This window comes from Triturus cristatus, chromosome 5_1 (assembly GCF_964204655.1).
Source record: "Triturus cristatus chromosome 5_1, aTriCri1.1, whole genome shotgun sequence".
Classification (NCBI taxonomy): Eukaryota; Metazoa; Chordata; class Amphibia; order Caudata; family Salamandridae; genus Triturus; species Triturus cristatus.
This window is the reverse complement of record NC_140587.1, coordinates 463133093-463153820: the sequence shown is the minus strand read 5'-3', so window position 1 is coordinate 463153820 and position 20728 is coordinate 463133093.

Genomic DNA, 20728 nt, shown 5'->3' with positions numbered 1-20728 from the left:
CTTGAAGTCCATGTACTCCCACTGGCGGAAGCATGCCCATCATCTTCTCCTCCCAGGGATGGAAATGTACTGGTCTGCGGGGCGCACCACCTCCAGTGATGTTGCTCTGGGCGTAGTCGTCATTCATTTCTCTCTTGACCGCCCTCCGCAGATCGTACCACCTGGCTTGGCATTCGGTCCTGGTCCTTCTGATGGGTGCAACAGCATTCACCCTATCGACGATCCTCTGCCACAGGCGTGATTTTTCAGCTATGCTGGTCTGTCTGACCAATATTCCAAACAGCTGTGGCTCGGCGATGATTACTTCATTGACAAGGATCTCCAGCTCCTCCCTTTTGAACTTTGGATTCTTGTCTGTGGGCATGGTGTGGGGTGAGGGTGTGGATGGTTGTGGGTGTGTGGGTCTGAATGTGACGGTGTGGGTCTGAATGTGAAGAGGGAGTATGTGTGAAGGAGGTTGTGTGAAGGTGTATATGTTAAGGTGGTTGGCCCAACCACCTTAACATATACACCTTCACACAACCTCCTTCACATGATGTTGTTGTTGTTGGTGTGTGCTCTCTAGCTGCAGTGAGTCTGTTGCAAAGGCTCATGGTTTGTGTGTGTGGGCCCTTTTTATTTTGTCCATTTGTGGGTGGGGCTCAGTTTGAATTTTTGGTGGGTGTGTTATAAGGGGTGGTTGTGAGTTTGCCCCTCTGTTTGCCTGTTTGGATGTGTCCAGGTCAGTCCTTTCCTTTTTTTGTGCAGTGTAGACGTGTTTTGTGGTGTAGACCCTCCTTGTGCTGTTTTACAGTGTCCGTGGTTCCGTACGGTACAGGGGTACGAGTCGTCCAGGCACACACCCCCATGTGTTGTGTATGTACGGTGCGTACACGGACATTGCTATGTACGGTGCGAACACCGCCATTGCTTATGTACGGTGCATACATCGCCATTGCTTATGTACGGTGCGTACACCCCCATTGCTTATGTACGGTGCGTACACCACCATTGCTATGTATGGTGCATACACCGCCATTGCTTATGTACGGTGCGTACACCGCCATTGTTATGTACGGTGCGTACACCGCCATTGCTTATATACGGTGCGTACACCGCCATTGCTTATGTACGGTGCGTACACCGACATTGCATATGTACAAGTCATTCCCCGTGTACCGGACGTTTTCCGTACAATTCGTAAATCGGTAAGCCGGTCCGGATCGTACTTGTACGATCGGACTGTATTTTTAGGCTTCGTACAGAAAAGTGTCCGGGTCCGTCTCGTACAACTTTTCCCGATCTGATTCGTATGGATAGGGCTGATCCGTATGTATTTTTCACATACGAATCGTACTTCATGGGTAGGACGGGACTTGTACGATTAGTATGGAAAAATTTACGGATACGAGTCGTACGGGAAAAAAAAATACAGGATCGGAATCGGCCCCAGAATGTGCAACAAGATGCTCAGGAATTTCTAATGTATATGCTTGCAGTGGATCACTGACAAAATATCGAAGGTCAAAAAATCGACCTACAAAAATATCGGAGCAAAAATATCGATATCAAGAATATCTACATCCTATCTACAACATGGTAAGTACAAAAATATCGAAAATAACATATAGATGTCAAAAATATCGTTATTAAAAATATCGTTTTTTTTTAGTTAAACAAATATGTAAAATAAACTAAATAATACCATTAAATAAAATACACATAATTAAATATATGTTATAATGTTTAAAAATAATAATTCATATATATAATTTAATAAAACATTAAACATATATATATATATAATACATAATATATATACTTACATAATAATGTTTTAATAATTATTTTAATAACATAAATTATTCAAAAATATTATAAATTACAAATACATCATACACATAAAACAATAACATGAATAAAAATGAAATAATGATGTATAACAAATTTTAAAAAATATATTTAATTTGAATATTGTTAAAATTAATTATATATTACATTAGCTAAAATAATACAAAAAATATTAAATAGCAGAGAGAATAAAACTACTACTCCAGCTCCAAGAAAACAACAGTAAGGAAAATGTTGGATAGCGCAGGGCTAAAAATTTACTATTTCCACTCCAGGGAGTGCAACAGTAAGGAAAGTGTTGGATAGCGTAGGGGTAAAAATAACTATTCCAACTCCAAAGAGTGCAACAGTAGGGAAAGTGTTGGATAGCGTAGCGGTAAAAATTACTATTCCAACTCCAGAGAGTGCAACAGAAGGGAAAGTGTTGGATAGCGTAGGGGTAAAAATTACTATTCCCACTCCAGAGAGTGCAACAGTAGGGAAAGTGTTGGATAGCGTAGGGGTAAAAATTACAATTCCCACTCCAGACAGTGCAACAGTAGGGAAAGTGTTGGATAGCATAGGGGTAAAAATTACTATTCCAACTCCAGAGAGTGCAACAGTAGAGAAAGTGTTGGATAGCGTAGGGGTAAAAATTACTATTCCCACTCCAGAGAGTGTAACAGTAGGGAAAGTGTTGGATAACGTAGAGGTATAAATTACTATTCCCACTCCAGGGAGTGCAACAGTAAGGAAAGTGTTGGATAGCGTAGGGGTAAAAATTACTATTCCAACTCCAGAGAGTGCAACAGTAGGGAAAGTGTTGGATAGCATAGAAGTTAAAAATAACATACTTATAAATAAAATAATTATTTAAAATAATTAGTGAATTAATTATTAAATAACTCAAAAAATATTAAAAACATAACTACCAATGAATAATTAATTGACAATAAATTAATAATAAATACCAATAAATAATAATTAATAAATATTACCTACCAAATAATAAATATTGAACAATAAAATATTTTTCATAACCAAAAACATATGAATTATTAAAAAGTTATTACCAATGTAAAAAAATTGAACAATTAAATAGTTGTATACCCAAAAATAATAATTATTAAACATTAATTACCAATTAATAATTACTTAATAATATGTTAACTAGAAATATCAATAAATATTATTTAATCATAAGTAATTACCAATTCATGATTAATCAACAATAAATTATTTTTCATAACCAAAATATTATAATTTAAAATATTTACCAATTAATAATTAATGTCCAATTAATTAATTATCAATACCCAACAGCAAATTTAATAATTACTTATTTAGATTTCCATTACTTCCAACACTATTCCCCTATAAACGCACAACACACTCCAATAATAAAATAATACACTTAACATAGTTATCAATTAATCAATAAATAAAAACGAATTACCAATAAATAAAAATTAATTACCAATTAATACTTAATTAACAATAATATAATGGTGGTACGGCCTGTACCCAGGCCTGAAGAGCGTGGGTACGGGCCGTACCACCATTGTTGGGGTGACGTTGGGGTACGCGTGGTGCGACCCGTACCCACGCTCTTCAGGCCTGGGTACGGGCTGTACCACCATTGTTGGGGTGACGTAGGGGTAGGCGTGGTACGACCTGTACCCATGCTCTGTAGGCCTGGGTACGGGCCGTACCCCTACGGCACCCCAACAATGGTGGTACGGCCCGTACCCAGGCCTTCAGAGCGTGTGGGCTGGTGGGTGGGTGTCGTGCTACGATCCACATCAGAGACAGAGACATAGGGGTGGGTGCCTATCACTCCCAGCAGTGCCCAGACATATGAGGGGTGGGTACAGAGGACTCCCAGCAGTTCCCAGACATATGAGGGGTGGGTGCAGAGGACTCCCAGCAGTGCCCAGACATATGAGGGGTGGGTGCCTATCACTCCCAGCACTGCCCAGCCATATGAGGGGTGTGTGCCTATCACTCCCAGCAGTGCCCAGACATATGAGGGGTGGGTGCAGAGGACTCCCAGCAGTGCCCAGACATATGAGGGGTGTGTGCCTATCACTCCCAGCAGTGCCCAGACATATGAAGGGTGGGTGCAGAGGACCCCCAGCAGTGCCCAGACATATGAGGGGTGGGTGCAGAGGAACCCCAGGAGTGCCCAGACATATGAGGGGTGGGTGCAGAGGACTCCCAGCAGTTCCCAGACATATGAGGGGTGGGTGCAGAGGACCCCCAGCAGTGCCCAGACATATGAGGGGTGTGTGCCTATCACTACCAGCAGTACCCAGACATATGAGGGGTGGGTGCAGAGGAACCCCAGCAGTGCCCAGACATATGAGGGGTGGGTGCCTATCACTCCCAGCAGTGCCCAGACATGTGAGGGGTGGGTGCAGAGGACCCCCATCAGTGCCCAGACATATGAGGGGTGTGTGCCTATCACTACCAGCAGTACCCAGACATATGAGGGGTGGGTGCAGAGGACTCCCAGTAGTGCCCAGACATATGAGGGGTGGGTGCAGACGACTCCCAGCAGTGCCCAGACATATGAGGGGTGGGTGCAGAGGACCCCCAGCAGTGCCCAGACATATGAGGGGTGGGTGCAGAGGCCTCCCAGCAGTGCCCAGACATATGAGGGGTGGGTGCAGAGGACTCCCAGCAGTGCCCAGACATATGAGGGGTGGGTGCCTATCACTCCCAGCAGTGCCCAGACATATGAGGGGTGGGTGCAGAGGACTCCCAGCAGTGGCCAGAGACATGGGGGTGTGTACATCATCCTCCCATTAGCAAAACTCCATGGGCGCATGAAGGCATCCACAATGTGCCACTGTGTTGATAGTGCCATGACAACACATCACTGACAGCAGTGTCCCACTCCCATGAGGAGGGATGTCCTTCCCCCACTGCATGACACACCACATGTGGGTGTGATGACAAATTACATATGCATACCCACCCCTGGCGGTGGCAGCACAATACACACACTGAGATCATGCAACAAGACTGTATCCTCATGTGAAACCCCACTAAACTAAGAGAGCCTAAGGGAACACACACTGTCACCCACATTCCAGGACTGATAGGAATGTACAGGTGCTGGGGCAGCCAACAAGTTGTTGCCTCCCATGGAAGGAAAAGGGTGGAGTACCACAGATACAATGCCCACAATTGTCAGTCAGGTGCCCAAATACCCTGCAGAACAAGTAACACGTGTGCTAGGCTGGGAGTACACACATGCATAGTGCGAAAAAGGGACCATGTCCACATTAAGCCATGGCAACATACTCCATACACAAGTACAGTGACTACCAAGGATGGCACAGACGATGCAGGCGGAGACATTGCTGAGCAGGCATGGGCAAAGTTGAAGGGATCCCTCATACAGCAAGGAAATGTAGACACAGGTCAGCACAACAATTGGGAAACACCCTGCAGGGAAGAAGTCAGGTGCCACAGAGGAAGGAACACTCCTTGGGACAATGTCACCATACAGTAAGCGCTTACATGACCAAAGATTATTTGCAGAGACCTTGTGATGGCACGCAGATACCAGGGTCCTCCCCATGAGCAGCACACTACAACATTTCCCAGACACCTAACACATTATCACCACCCCAACTCATGGAGCAGCAGCACCAACAGCAATACCAGACAAGCATTCGTGTGCAAATGAAAAACAAAATGCTTTATTCAGCATAAAAAAAGAGTGGATTTGAAATGTACACTATATACAAGGCCCATAGGCCAGTCCATATGCGAATTCCGGGGGGGGGGCACATTGGGATGCGTCTCCCCTAGCTTGCCTGCACAGTTCAGAGTTCCTTTCCATCCACGGGGGGGGCATCATGTGGGGGGGAAGGACCAGGCACCGCAGGGACAGGAGGGGCAAGGGTAGGTATTGTGGGTGCAGGGACGGACGACTCCACCACAGGGGGTGGGGCAGCGCCAAATGTGGTAGTTAGGATGGCGCTGCACACGGTTGCAAGGTCTGCCAGCATCTCCCGTGCACCCGAAGGAACCACAGGCCCCAAGGAGGGGGGGGGTTCGGAGGGATGGGTCGCAGCGCTACTGGGGGAGGGTGTGGACAGGGGGGGACTCAACTCCCCTGCCTGGGGACTTCCTTGACCGCTTGCGGGGTGGTGTCACACTGGGGCTGAGGAACAGACTGGCCAGGAAGGACTCTTTGTCCGACTGTTGGGCAGGGGAGCTAAGGGGAGTGGTTTTGGAGGAAGTGGGTCGTGAGGACTGCGGACTCCCACTGTGGCTGCGTGGCTGCCGTTTGCCCCCTGACCCAGTGGGTGTGCCTACTTCCCCCTGTGTGTGCGTGACTGGAGGTGTGCGCTTGGCCTTCCCTGTTGGTGTGCTGCCTGTGTCTGGTGGGGTGCGTGCATGGGGATGTCTGTGTGTCCTTGGGACAGGCATGGGAGTGGGAAGCGTGGATGGGGCAGGGGTAGGGGGGTGACAGAGCACTGCAGGAGACCCACTGCTGCCGTCAGTGTCGAGTCAATGGACCTCAGCAAGTTGCGTTGGTCAGCCTGCGATGAGAAAATGCCCTCCAAGTATGCCTCCATGTTGTTTAAACTTACTACCATTTTGGTATTCACAGAAGGCACTTACTCATTTTGGTATTCACAGAAGGCACTTACTCATTTCGGTATTCACAGAAGTTAGGAGTCCTAACTTTAGGACTCCTAAATGCCTTCTGTGAATACCGAAAGCCTTAAAATTAGGATTTTTCTCAGTTTAGGAGTCCTAAGGTTAGGACTCCTAACTTTACAACTACTAAACTGAGAAAAATCCTAATTTTAAGGCTTTCGGTATTCACAGAAGGCATTTAGGAGTCCTAAACTTAGGACTACTAAATTGAGAAAAATCCTAATTTTAAGACTTTCGGTATTCACAGAAGGCATTTAGGAGTCCTAAAGTTAGGAGTCCTAACTATACTACTACTAAACTGAGAAAAATCCTAATTTTAAGACTTTCGGTATTCACAGAAGGCATTTAGGAGTCCTAAAGTTAGGAGTCCTAAATTTAGGACTACTAAATTGAGAAAAATCCTAATTTTAAGACTTTCGGAATTCACAGAAGGCATTTAGGAGTCCTAAAGTTAGGAGTCCTAACTATACTACTACTAAACTGAGAAAAATCCTAATTTTAAGACTTTCGGTATTCACAGAAGGCATTTAGGAGTCCTAAAGTTAGGACTCCTAACTTCTGTGAATACCGAAATGAGTAAGTGCCTTCTGTGAATACCAAAATGAGTAAGTGCCTTCTGTGAATACCAAAATGGTAGTAAGTTTAGGATTTTGTCTTAAGTTAGTTCTGTGAATCGGGCCCTGAGAATGTCCAGAGTGTTGGATGATACACATGATTCCTAGGAAAAGGTGTCTCAGGTTACTGTAGTGGCCACACTGCTCCATGGTCCTGGATAGATCTGACTGCAACAGGAGCAACCGTCCCCGCACTATGCATATCTCCCCCTCATGCACATCATGTCTGAGGCCACAACATCGGTCATGCATGCTGCAAGGCAGTTCATTTTAAGCCTCACACTCCTATGTTGAGACTCTGCATCAGTGCCAACAATCATGGACCCCCAAATGACTGAACTGGACAGGGCACAGGCAAGGTCCCAACACATGTCACAGACCACCCCCACACATGATGCTGCAAGCATTGGGCACTTGGATTACCTGCCAGCCTAGATTACCTTGTGCAAGAGTGACTACACACAGACCACGGAACACATGTCAAGGAGGGGAAGGGAGGAAGAACAGGACCGGTTGACTTTGGGGAACAGGATATGCACTGCACATATAAACCCTGGAAGTGTCTCCAGGCGACTGAGCACTTCCAAAAGCTGGTGACACACAACAAACACATATGTACCTACCCCCTTCCTGCTGCTGCTTCTCCTGTAGCCGCCTATCCATGTCAGGGAAGACCACCGCCAGGACACGCTTCATTTGGTGGGTCAGGCGCCGAAGCCCGCCGTGTTTGCGTGGAGGTGAGTCCTCCAGCAGGACCCGGGCAATCTTCCTGGTCCAGCACCGGATATGCTGCCAGCGTTTCCTCACCTGGGCCAGGCGCCGACTGCGACCCTCCACCAACCTCACGGCCCTGACGGGCCGCTTCCAAATCTCCCCCTTGGCGTAGGCGCCTACCTGTGAGGATGACAAAGTGAGACAACATCAATACATGTCACAGAGACACACATTAGAACAATTGGGCTTGTTTGAACAGGGCACAGTATGCAGCAAACTCATTGCACCTTTGTCATAGGGACATTATCCTCTGGGGAAGGCCAAATGCACTACATGGCATTTAAAGAACACAGGTGGCATGAGGGGTGCGACAGAATCAATGATCATGGCTCACACTGTGCATCACAAGCAACACCAGGATAATGGACAGCACCTCAAAGCAGTCACATGCCCCAGGCCACTGACGCAACCTCAGCGGAGTACACAGACACACACAGGCACAGGACAATCACCTGCCATTGGCAACTGCGGGTACAAACATCACTCTGCACATGTGCCACTTGACTGGGGGGATTCACAGGTGTGGGGCTAGCTCAGCACGTCAGACACACAGCACGGCTCCCTGCTCACATCAGATGGGTAGGGCATATGCATCCTCCATACAGCTGGGGTGCAACACTCCACATAGACACTCACCCACATGACAGGGGACTTACACACACACCAATGTCCAGGGACCGTACACATCATTTGGACACTATCACCACAGGTACACTCAACTCACACACATCTGTGGGTACAGTCACCTGTCACACTGGGGGGACCACAGAATCACATCAGGACTATGGAAACAACATTCCCAAGGGGATTAGCCAGGCTGAATGTGGCATGCACCATGCAGTGATTGTCACAGTAAGCACAATGCAAGTGAGGAGTGCAGATATGAACCACATCAGGCTCTGCATGGGAGACATAAGGATTTCCCCCCCCGGGACCCACCATGAACAACATTGCATGTCTGTCACACCTGGACACAATGCCAGAAGTGACAGACACAAAAAAGGGGCACAGTCACAGCTAGTGGAGTCAGCACTCACCTGCTCCCCTGGTCTCCCATATAGGCAGGGTTACTGTGGGAGGATGACGTCCAGCAACGCCTCATTCTCCTCTTGGGTGAAAGGCTGGGCCCTCTCCACAGACCTGGACATGGTGTCAGAGGAATCACGAGCAGCAGCAGTGGTGTGGAATGAAAGGTTGTGCAGGCAAGTGCTCTCTCATGGGTCCTGGCTGCCTTATATCTCCCTTTCTGGGCTGTTTCATTTACAGGAGTACAGAGTGATTGGTCAATCTCATTTGCATCCTACGTTTCCTCCAATCCCTTTAAACCTACCCCAGTGATGGCCTTTGCATGGTTCAAAATTTGAGCATGATGTCAAGTCAACAACCACTTTGCAACATAGTATATGATGCGATAAAATCCTTGCCGCGAAGGGAGGATGATGCACCGAGCCTGTTTCGTGTGCGATCCGGATGCGATGCGGGAAAAATGGCGAACGCTCAGCATCCGCGCTGCGATGAGCTTGATGCGATGATTTGGGGTTAGCGAGCGCTTTGGGGCCCGCTGACAAGCAATGCGACAATCTTCGTGATGGCGGGCGTTTTCAGGCCCGCAGTCAGGTGCTGCGACGAACTTCGGGATAGCGGGCGTTTTCCGGCCCGCTGACGGATGATGCGATAATCTTCGGGGTTAGCGAGCGCTCGGCAACAGATGAGCGACAATTTTTCTCACGCTCATCAGATGCAGCGGCTCGCTAACGGGGGTTAGCGACGATTTTCAGCACTCTCTTCTCAGCAGTAGAACTAGAGGCCCTGGATCTCACAGGAGCCTCACCTGCAGATAGAAATCCTCGCTGGGAAGAAACAGGAGGCTGGTGGTGGAGTCTGATGTGCCTGAGACTCCAGCAGGAGGCTAGCTCTCTTCTAGCCCTTGGGTGATTGCTGTAGCAAAAATAAAAGTTCCTTCAAAGTCCTTTTCCTCTTCTTCCAAGTCCAGTAGTAACCACTGCAGGCCAGTCCCAGAAACAGCACACAAGCACAAGGACAGTCCTTCTGCAGATTCCTGTAGTCACACGGACAGAGGTTCTTCTTGTTGTCCAGGAGCAATACAAATTGTAAGGGTTTGGGCACAAATATTTATACCCCCAAAGTCTTTGTTCTTAGGGGTCACAAGTCTCTGAACCCAGCCAGAACCAGTTCTGCCCAGCCCTGGAGCACTTTGTTTACCAGGCTGCATCCTTCCTTTCAGAAAGAGGGGGTCTGCCTTCAGACGCACAGTGGGACGTGGAGCCAGCATTCACCTTGCCAGGCACAGCCCTATTCAAGTGCAGGAGCTACCCCTCCCCTCACTCCAAGGCAGATCTCTCTATTCAACCCAGGTCTGACTCAGCCTGCCCTGTCCCTCCAAAACCAGACAGACAATACACATAACAGCAGAGCACACTGGAAGGCTTAGGCAAGAAAGTACCTATACTCTAAAAGTGGTAGTTTCAAACACAGAATATAAAAATAACCTTCACTAAAAGATGTATTTTAATATTCTGAGCTCAGGCATACTAAATTCGTTTTTCTACCATGTTCTGTGGGTCAGTTAGGACTATAGAATGTAATAGCCAAAACCTCCCATTCTGGCCTATGGAGAACAGGTAGCCTTACAGTAGTGAAAAACGAAATTGGGTGTAATTCACTACTAGGACATACTACACACAGCAGGGCATGTCCTACCTTACACATACAATGCACCCTACCATAGGGGTGACTCACATGATGCCAAGGGAAGGTTCAGGGGCTAGGAAGTGGGTGCACTTCACTGCCAAGATGGCAGTTCTGGACTGCACATAGACACTGCAGTGGCAGGTCTGAGACACACTTTACAAGCTGCTTATGTGGGTGGTGCAAACCAGCGCTGCAGGCCCACCAGCAGCATTTGGGTTACCAGCCCTGGGCACACAGGCCACCCTACTAGGGACTAACAGGTAAACCAAATAAGCCAATCAGGGATATACCAATTCACATAGTCATATTTACAAAGGGAGAGCATATGCACTGATCAGCAGTGGTAAAGTGCCCAGAGTCATAAAGCCAACAAAAACAGGTTAGGAAAAGTCCAGGAGGGAGGCAAAAAGCTTAGGGATGGCCCTGCAAAAAGGGCCATTTCCAACAGTCTCCAACCGACTTTTGCTGGCCACCTGATGCAAAATTTTGAACTGGAAACTCGGTCTCCATGACAACCAGCATGCATATAGGCCCTTATACTTGTCCCTCATGTGTCCCTTATGTAATTTCACTATCCACACACAGGTACGGTACGTTCCACACGTACCCCTAGGGCACCACTACTCCAGTGATACGGTCCGTACACGCGTGTGTAGGGCCCGTATCACTTTGGTTGTGTTGCTGTAGGCGTACGCCATTGTGATACGGCTCGTACCCGCGTATGTACGGCCCGTATCTCTATGGCGTACGCCTACGCCAACACTACCCTAGTGCTACGGGCCGTACACGCGTGTGTAGGGCCAGTAGCACTATGGTAGTGTTGGTGTAGGCGTACGCCATAGAGATAGGGCTCGTACCCACGTATGTACGGCCCGTATCTCTATGACGTACGCCTACGGCAACACTATCATAGTGCTACGGCCGTACCCACGCGGGTACGGCCCGTAGCACTATGGTAGTGTTGCCATAGGCGTACACCATAGAGATAGGGCTCGTACCCGCGTATGTACGGCCCGTATCTCTATGGCGTACGCCTACGCCAACACTACCCTAGTGCTACGGGCCGTACCCGCGTGTGTAGGGCCCGTAGCACTATGGTAGTGTTGCCGTAGGCATAGGCCATAGTGCCACGGGCCGTACATACGCGGGCACGAGCCGTATCTCTATGGTGTACGCCTACGCCAACACTACCATGGGGATAGCACCAGTGTGTACACGTACGTGTGTATGGTCCTTGCACACACGTGTACTCCTACCCAAACCCCATATTGTGATACGACCGTACACACGCCCTCAGAGCGTGTGTACGGTGCGTTTCACAGCTTATACTGGGGATAGGAGGCGCACAGGAAAGGAATGGAGGTGTATGACTCGCACAAGGATGGACATCAAGTCATTGTCAGTGCAGTGCATCATGTGTAGGGCCTAGGTGTGTCAGGCAGTGAGCTGGCACATGTCTCCTCATGTTTTAACCCAATAGTTGTGTGATGACCTGTGTACACATGTCATGTGTGATGGAGCACCATGTGGCGCACTTCCCCTTCACACCTTTTACATGTGTGCATGTATTTCAAACTTGTCAAGCACTGCATCACTGGCATGGCACAGTCCCCAACACCCGCAATTGTCCCCTGATGCCAGGTATAGGGATGATGACACCTGACATCTCACTACCAGCGTGACACGATATGACTATGTCATGTGTGTGTCATGTTTTCCCATGATCTTGCTGTTGGTGTTCCGTCAACGGCATCTGCTGTAGCTGCATCCAACATGTGTCTGTGTGTAGATGCCCATGTCACACTATTACGCACACCAGGACACATGTGGAATAACACGTAACATGTGTCTGTATGCATTTAACAGGGACTTGCGAGCTTAGGACATATCTGTGTAGTCTCAATGTCTGTGTGATCATATTTGACATGTACCCATTCATGGCAAGGTGTGTGGTCTGTCCTTTTTCCATGACATGTGGCCTGTGCGTCTAGCTTGCCGGCAGCTGTCTGTATGAGATGACATCCTTCAAATGCACATATGTGGATGTATGTCACTCCTGTAATGTGTCTGGCTGTTCACTCACACTGGCCCACAGCTACTTTCATGGCATGTCATGTAGACCTTGACAATCCATGTTTGTAGGTGGCTCTTGGTAGGAGTATCACCTGGCTGGCATACGTGTGCAGGATGGATTGCACAGACCAGACTCTGTCTGTGGCATATGTGTATTAGCTGTTGAACATGTGCTCAGTTCATTGACATTGGTGTAGTAATGTACTCAATCTTCGTTATTCCTTCCAATTTTCTGCAGGGCACCGCCTCTCACCCGACCAATGCCAGATTTGGCTGCCATGAGGGAACGTGACTGCATGCGCCGCTACCGATTTCCCCCAACGGTTAATTGTGGACCTGACAAAAAGGCTGGCACCACACCTCCAACCGCGACACAGTTATCCGACTGCGCTGACCCCCAAGATGAAGGTGATGTCAGCCCTACATTTCTTTGCCACCAGTACGTTTCAATTGACCATAGCTGATGTGGGTGGCATGTCTCAGACCATGTTCAGCCGTGTCCTGCATGATGTTTTAGAAGCCATGTTGGAGCACCTGGATGAATTCATCCATTTTCCAACTCGTGAGCAGTTGACAGGTATCAAGGGTAAGTTCTATGCCCTGGGAGGGATGCCCCATGTAATTAGGTCCATTGATGGGACACATGTGGCTTTGGTACCACCACAGGCACAGGAGGTAGCCTTCCGTAACCGTAAACATTACCACTCCATTAATGCCCTTGTGGTGTGTCTTGCTAACATGGTGATTTCCCATGTCTGTGCACGTTTTCCAGGGTCAGCACACGATGCCTACATCATGAGGCGTAGCAGGGTGCCAGAAATGATGCGGCAGCTGCACAACGAGCGAGCATGTCTTGTTGGTGAGTAGACTCTGTTTGTCCAGTATTCAGCGGTATTTTAGTATATGACGGCATCTCCTGACCCACTTCTTTACATGATATTTCCATGTAGGGGACTCTGGCTATCCCAACATGCCATGGCTGGTGACGCCTCTCCGCAACCCGAGAACAGCTGCAGATCACCGTTACAACAACGCCCATGGGCAGACCAGGCGAGTGATTGAGAGGACGTTTGGCCTCCTGAAGAGCCGATTCCGGTGCCTCCACAAGACCGGTGGGTCCCTCCCATATGCACCGGTGAAGGTCTGCAAAATCTTCCTCGTGTGCTGCATGCTGCACAACATGGCAGTGGAGAAAACTGTGCCACTCATCCTTGATCCCGATGAGCAGGAACATCCACCCGTGGAGGATGACGGCCTTGGTCACGAGGCAAGTGAGGAAGAGGAGGAGGAGGACATCCGGAGTCAGCTCATACGCAACTTCTTCTCATAATGGTGAGTCCCTGGGTCTGAGTGTGCACGCTTTGAGCTTTGTGTGGCATGTGTTGCAATGGGTGTGTCCAGCTGACTGTATGCTAGTTGACTTTGAGGTGTGTGCCGATGTGTCACTCGAGTGCTGATGTCATTCCACACTTTTTAGCTGACACACTCAATTGACAACTGGCATGGTGTCAACCTTATTCATGTAGAGTACATGACCATGCATGCGGATGACTATGTTTTTCCTGACTTCTTGTGTGTCTCTCATCCCCAGGTAGTTGCACATGCTGTCTGCTTGTGGCATCGTTGTGCTCCTGCTATTCCTCATGAGTAATGCAACGTGTGCTGAATCAGCGTTACATGCACGGACATGGTGAAAATTCTCCTTTGGGTAAGGATTGCAGCAAGGCTTTTTGGGTGTGGTTGTTGTTTGTAATGTGTGGGCACTGCTCCTCTGCAGGGTATGTTACTATGCATACATGTCGACTCACCATGGGGCACATGACATGTGGCATGACTCACATGAAATGATAGTCACACTTCGTGACAGTCATCTGTTATGGGATTGTGGTTTGTGATGAAGGCATCAATGTGTGTACAACTTCCCTCTGAAACATACGGGAGGCTACGGGTGGACATATTGCGGGACATCCCCATATGATGCTCAATGGGGAATTGCAGCCACTCCGTGTGCAGCAGGGGATGTTTGGCTCAACCCCTTCACTTGTGTGCCAGTACAATGGATTTACAGCATCTGTGGTGCAAAGGGGGTGTCCGGTGTAGGTCCCACATGTTAATCTAATAGACCTGTGAGTCTGTTAATGTTGATGCTTTTGCATAGGTGTGAGCCCGAGTAATAAAGGTGTTCCTCAGCCTCCAAGGTGCCTCATCTCTGTCAATGCAGGTCTCTTGCCACTGTGCATGCGGCATCTCTGGCATAGTTGTCAAGGATTGTGCATATGAGTCTATGTGTAGATTAGTAACCTGCATGCTGTTCTTCATGTTTTTGATTCTCTATTGTGCATGATGTCCATGGCTGTGTATGTGTTTTGGCCTGTTATTCCCCCCCACGGGCCGTCAACACCTTCTGGGGTGTGTTTCCTGTGCGCAGCTCGGCCTTCAGTTTCATGATCCGGTGTCAGTCATCTTTGGTGATTGTGCATCCTTTGTCTCTGTGTGTGCCATTGCAAACCGGTAACTCCTTCCTTGACATACACCTGTTGCTTTAGTCCTTTCTGACATCCTAGCCTTTGTGTGGATATTGTGGCATAATTCCCAGGACATGCCGCCTGCTGTTGCAGCCACTGCAGCAAGGGCACACGTAGTTTCCAGATTTAGCAACACACACACATCAAAGGTGCTCCTCCCTTCCTCCCTCAACACATTCATTTGGCTGTCTTCGGCTTGTCTGTGCACAGTTGCGGCCACGCGGTACCAAAGGCTGGACCGTCTGCACATGCAACGTGCACATTGCACGACCCTCAGGTCCTTGCATGACCCACATCACACTACAGTCCATCCACACATCTCCCGCCTGCTCTCAGGCATGCACTGAGCGCACACACAACACCTTTGCATGATGAGTGTGTAACTCCGACTGCCTACACAGAGCTGCCACGCCTTCCAGGACCTGTCACATCCACCAGGTCATGTCCCTCCTACTCCCCACCTGATCTGTAAGGCCATGGGAGTGGGACTCAAGGCTTCTGCATGTAGTATGCTTTCGTCGTGAGGCACATGGCACAGGTATCATCTTTCAGCGTGTCAATCTACAATGTGTCCAGGACCCCCCTAGCCACCATCACATGCACACACGCCCTCATCATCAACTCGTATGCCATTGACAGCCAGGCGCTCCTCACCCTCACCAAGGACGCAGACATTTCCAGTTCCAATATTCAAGATTGCATGGGATCCATAGATGAATGGCAGAACAGCAGATACCTGAGGCTGGACTTGTACAGGACTGAGGTCAACATCTGAGGATTGTCCCCTTACAGCTGGCTCAACTGCTTGTGTCCCACCCACAGAAACCCCGCACAGGCACCCAGTGTCCACGCACACAAGATGTTGTGCATCATGGATTGCTTGCTCTAATTTGCCATGGTAATCACCAGCATCTGTACCTCACACTGCAACACCCTCAGCATTATGCACATGATCCCCAGATAGATCCACTCCAAGGTAAGACGGACCATCCCTCAGGTCCACGACAACATCCGTGTCAAATACTGCCCTGCCCTCTACGGAGCAGCCACATCCAAATTCCAGGGACACTTGTCCACATCCAGGCTGCATCTGCACACCTCAGCGTCAACATCCCGCGCCCCAGCCACATCACCGTCCAGCAGAGATAGCTGCAATGGATCACTGTGTGCTGCAGGATGACCATCAGACTCCTCACCCACACTCAGGAGGCAGGCCACAACCCTGAACCAAAACCAACCTTGTACCAGTGTCATCCGAGACCCCGGAGTGCCATCTCCGTGCATCCAACCTTGACCTGGCCACCATTCTTCTGATCCACCTTACTCCTGCATGCAGGACATAGTTCTCCCACCTGGGAACACATACCTGGGACTCCCTCCCCGGGAACCGCCAAATGAGGCATGACCTCTACGCCTTAATGTTACTCTTCCAAATAGGTGTGTCCTCACAGTTTCCCTAGCACCCCCTCAGCAGCTTGAGGCCATCACAGGTGAGTATTGTGCTCCATGTCTGCATTGAATGATACATTGTGACCCATGTGTGTCCTGTATCAGACTCCGATCCCAGGGTATGGATGTGTGGAGTATTTCAACACTCAGGCATAGTTTGACATTTACACACACATATGTTGGTGAATAATGCCAAATGACAGCAACATCTCATGACAAAATTAAGTATTTATTTTTGGTGGGGTAAGTCTTTTGGTGGATGAAGTAAGGTGCTCTACCGGGTGCATAGAATCCAAAGTTCACAGGGGGAGATGGCATCCTTGTCAGTTGGAGTCATCAGAGTCCAGACCACAGTGTTGGTCATCATTGGTCAGACTGTGACCAGCAAGTCCATGTGGCAGAGAATGTCATTGGGTGAGGTGGTGCTGTTGCGCCAGAGGGCCAGGTGCCAGGCTAGGTGACCTGGGAGATGTGGATGGTCCGCTGACTCTCACGGATTTTTCCATGGACGACCCACCTTCCTCTGGGGACCCTCAGATGCAGGCCTTGACGATGTCTGTGATACTCCGTCGGAGGAATCCTCCTCCTCCTCCTCCCTCCCTGTGGCTGGTGCTGGTCTTCGCCTGGTGTCACAGGGAGGGTTGCCCATGTTGTCGGCAATCCGACGGAGTGAACAGCTCATGTCCGTTTGCACCGCCAGGAGCTCAGCCAGTCTTGCCTCCATCCGTCCTTGGTGTTGTTGTTGACTGGCATGTTGCTCGGCCTGCAGGTTCTTCATCTCGTCGAGGGTCCCCTTGATGTCTGTGAGGCTCGACACAACCTGGCTGATGCCCCTGGTGTCACGCCGGTATGTGTCCAGGATGTGGCGCATGTGTGCCATACCGGTTCCCTCAGCTGGCTGGTCAGGTTCTCGCCTCTGCCTGCCTCCACTACCACCACCCCTGCCCACACGAGCCAGGCCTGCCGTTGTGGGCACATCGGGTCTATGGGACCCCTGAGGGATGGCATTAGCGTGGTCGTCTGCCTCCTCCTGGGTGCCCGGAGAACCTTGTTCCTCCTGGTCAGTCTGGCTGTGTTGTTCGGTGCGAGCAGGGCTCCTGGGTGTCTCCTGGGATGTGGCAGGAATGGGGGTGGGGGGTGGTGGTTGGCACAGATGTACCTGATGCAGGTGCTGCAGGGGCTGCAGGGGCTTGGGCACCAGAGGGGCCAGGTTGGTCGGGGTCATCCACGGAGTGGTGAGAGTCGTCGCTGCCAGTGGGATCATCTTCACACTGAGCCTGGGACTGTGATTGTTCCCCCCCATTGTTGGGGGGAGGTTGATGACGTTGCCCTGTGTGTGAGAGAGAGACAATGTTAATGCTGTTTCATGCCACATCCATGTTTCATACATATTCAAGTAGTCACAGTTCCTCCAGGTGGTTGGATGTGCCTAGCATTCCTCTCAATGTACACTTGGGAATGAGTATGTTGCGGGGGACATATTGGTATGTGCTCCTGAGTGTTTGCCAGTAGATCTTTTGCTGGGATGCTTATTTGGCAATGGATTGGTCTTGTTGTGTCACATGTCCATTGTGAGAGTGGGTAAATCCGTGGCCTGCCCCGGGGGTGTGTGCTTGTGTGAGGGGGGGGGTGTGACCAGGCCTGCTGTTGTGTGTAGTGTGATTTGTCATTGGGTCTCCCAGGTGATGTGTCTGTCCCCTCATGGTGCATGCTGGCATGACAGTGTGTGTGAGTTCCTGTGCTGGGTATGTGAGCTAGTGGAGTTGTTGTTTGAGTGTACAGTGGTCACAGGAGGGCATTGTGCTGCCTACAGCAGGGCCAAGTGTCAGCTACCTTGTCATTACTTTGCCAGTCCCTGTGCATTGGGCATGGTGCATGGGTATGTACCGAGGCCAAATGGGCTGTGGGCATTGGTGTCTGGTTCTGAGTTGCACAATGTGTTGTGTGAGACCCACCCTCCCAGCATCCCGGACATCCAGTCTTGGGTTTGTGGTAGGTGTGGCCTGGGACATGGCATTGCCTTTATTTGTGAATGGGGCATGAAGACGTTAGTGGCATGAGCGTGGTTTTTAGGGTGTGGTTGTGTGCGGTGAGGGCTTGGGGGTAGGTGAGTGTATTTGTTGTAGTTGGGGTGTGGATGCCATTCCCCCCATGTTACGTGAGTTGTTTGTGTACTCACCAGGCTCTGCGACTCCTTCGACTCCGTGTACTCCCACCAGCGGAAGCGTGGCCATCACCTTCTCCTCCCAGGGATGGTAATGTACGGGTCTGCGGGGCAGCCCGCCTCCAGTGATGTTACTCTGGGCGTATTCCTCGTTCATTTTCCTCTTGACTGCCCTGCGCAGATCGTACCACCTGGCTTGGCATTCATGCCTGGTCCTTCAGATGGGCACAACAGCATTCACCTTATCGACGATCCTCTGCCACAGGCTGGTTTTTTGGGCTATGCTGGACTGTCTGACCAATGTTCCAAACAGCTGTGGCTCGACTCTGATGACTTCGTTGACAAGGAGCTCCAGCTCCGCCGTAGTGAACTTTGGATGCTTGTCAGAGGGCATGGTGTGGGGTGTGGGTGTGGATGGTGGTGGGTGTGTGGGTGTGAATGTGACGGTGTGTGTGTGAAGGTGAAGAGGGGGTGTTTGTGAAGGAGGTAGTGTGAAGGTGTGTAAATGAAGGTGTAGTTAAGGTGTGAGTAAGGTGCAGTTGTTTGTCTGTGGTGCCTGTGAGCAGTGGGTCTGTTGCAATGGCTCATGGGTTGTGTGTGTGGGCCCTTTTTATTGGTCCATTGGCTGTGTTTGAATTTGTGGTGGGCGTGTTATAAGAGGTGGTTGTGATTTGGTCCTCTGTTTGGCTGTTTGGATGTGGCAGGTCAGTCATAGAGATGTATTTTGTCATGTTGACGTGTTTTGTGGTGTTGTGCGAGTCGAATTGACCTTTCTTGTGCTGTTTTACAGTGTCCTGGTTCTGTACGAGTCTTTTTCGCGTAGGTACGGTCCGTACATACGCGATGCTGGGTGAGGGTGTTGCGGTACGGTGCGTACAGGTGCGGGGTTGTGCTACGGTGTGGGGTGCGGCGCGTACGGGTGCTGGCTGTGCTACGGTGTTGGGGTGCAGCGTGTACAGGTGCGGGCTGTGCTACGGTGTTGGGGTGCGGCGCATACAGGTGTGGGCTGTGCTACGGTGTTAGGGTGCGGCGCGTACAGGTGCGGGCTGTGCTACGGTGTTGGGGTACGGTGCGTACAGGTGCGGGGCTGTGCTACGGTGTTGGGGTGCGGCGCGTACAGGTGCGGGCTTTGCTACGGTGTTGGGGTGTGGTGCATACAGGTGCGGGCTGTGCTACGGTGTTGGGATATGGTGCGTACAGGTATGGGGCTGGGCTACGGTGTTGGGGTACGGTGCGTACAGGTGCGGGGCTGTGCTACGGTGTTGGGGTGCGACGCGTACAGGTGCGGGCTGTGCTACGGTGTTGGGGTGTGGCACGTACAGGTGCGGGCTGTGCTACGGTGTTGGGGTACGGTGCGTACAGGTACAGGGCTGGGCTACGGTGTTGGGGTACGGTGCGTACAGGTGCGGGGCTGTGCTACGGTGTTGTGGGACGGGGCTGGGCTACGGTTTTAGGGTACGATGCGTACAGGTACGGGCTGGGCTACGGTGTTGGGGTACGGTGCATACAGGTACGGGGCTGGGCTACAGTGTTGGGGTACGGTGCGTACAGGTGCGGGGCTGTGCTACGGTGTTGGGGTACGGTGCGGAGGGGGGGTACGGTGCTGACATACGGGGGTACGGTGCTGACATGTGCGGGGGGCTGTACGACTCGCATTCGGGCACAAGTTTACCTGTGTACATGTAGGGTACAGCGTTAGCTCTGTACGGGGCCTTTTACATGCGGTTGTGTATTCGGACGGGCGGTACGGATCGCACTTGCACGCTCGGACTTCTGTTTTCCGATTTGCACGTAAAAATGTCCGGCTCCCTATCGGACACTTTTCCCGACGCTATTCGGCCGTAAAAATGTACGGCTCCCTCTCGGACCATTTTCCCGACGCAATTCGTATGTAGTTATCACGTACGAATCGTACTTCGCAGTTTGTA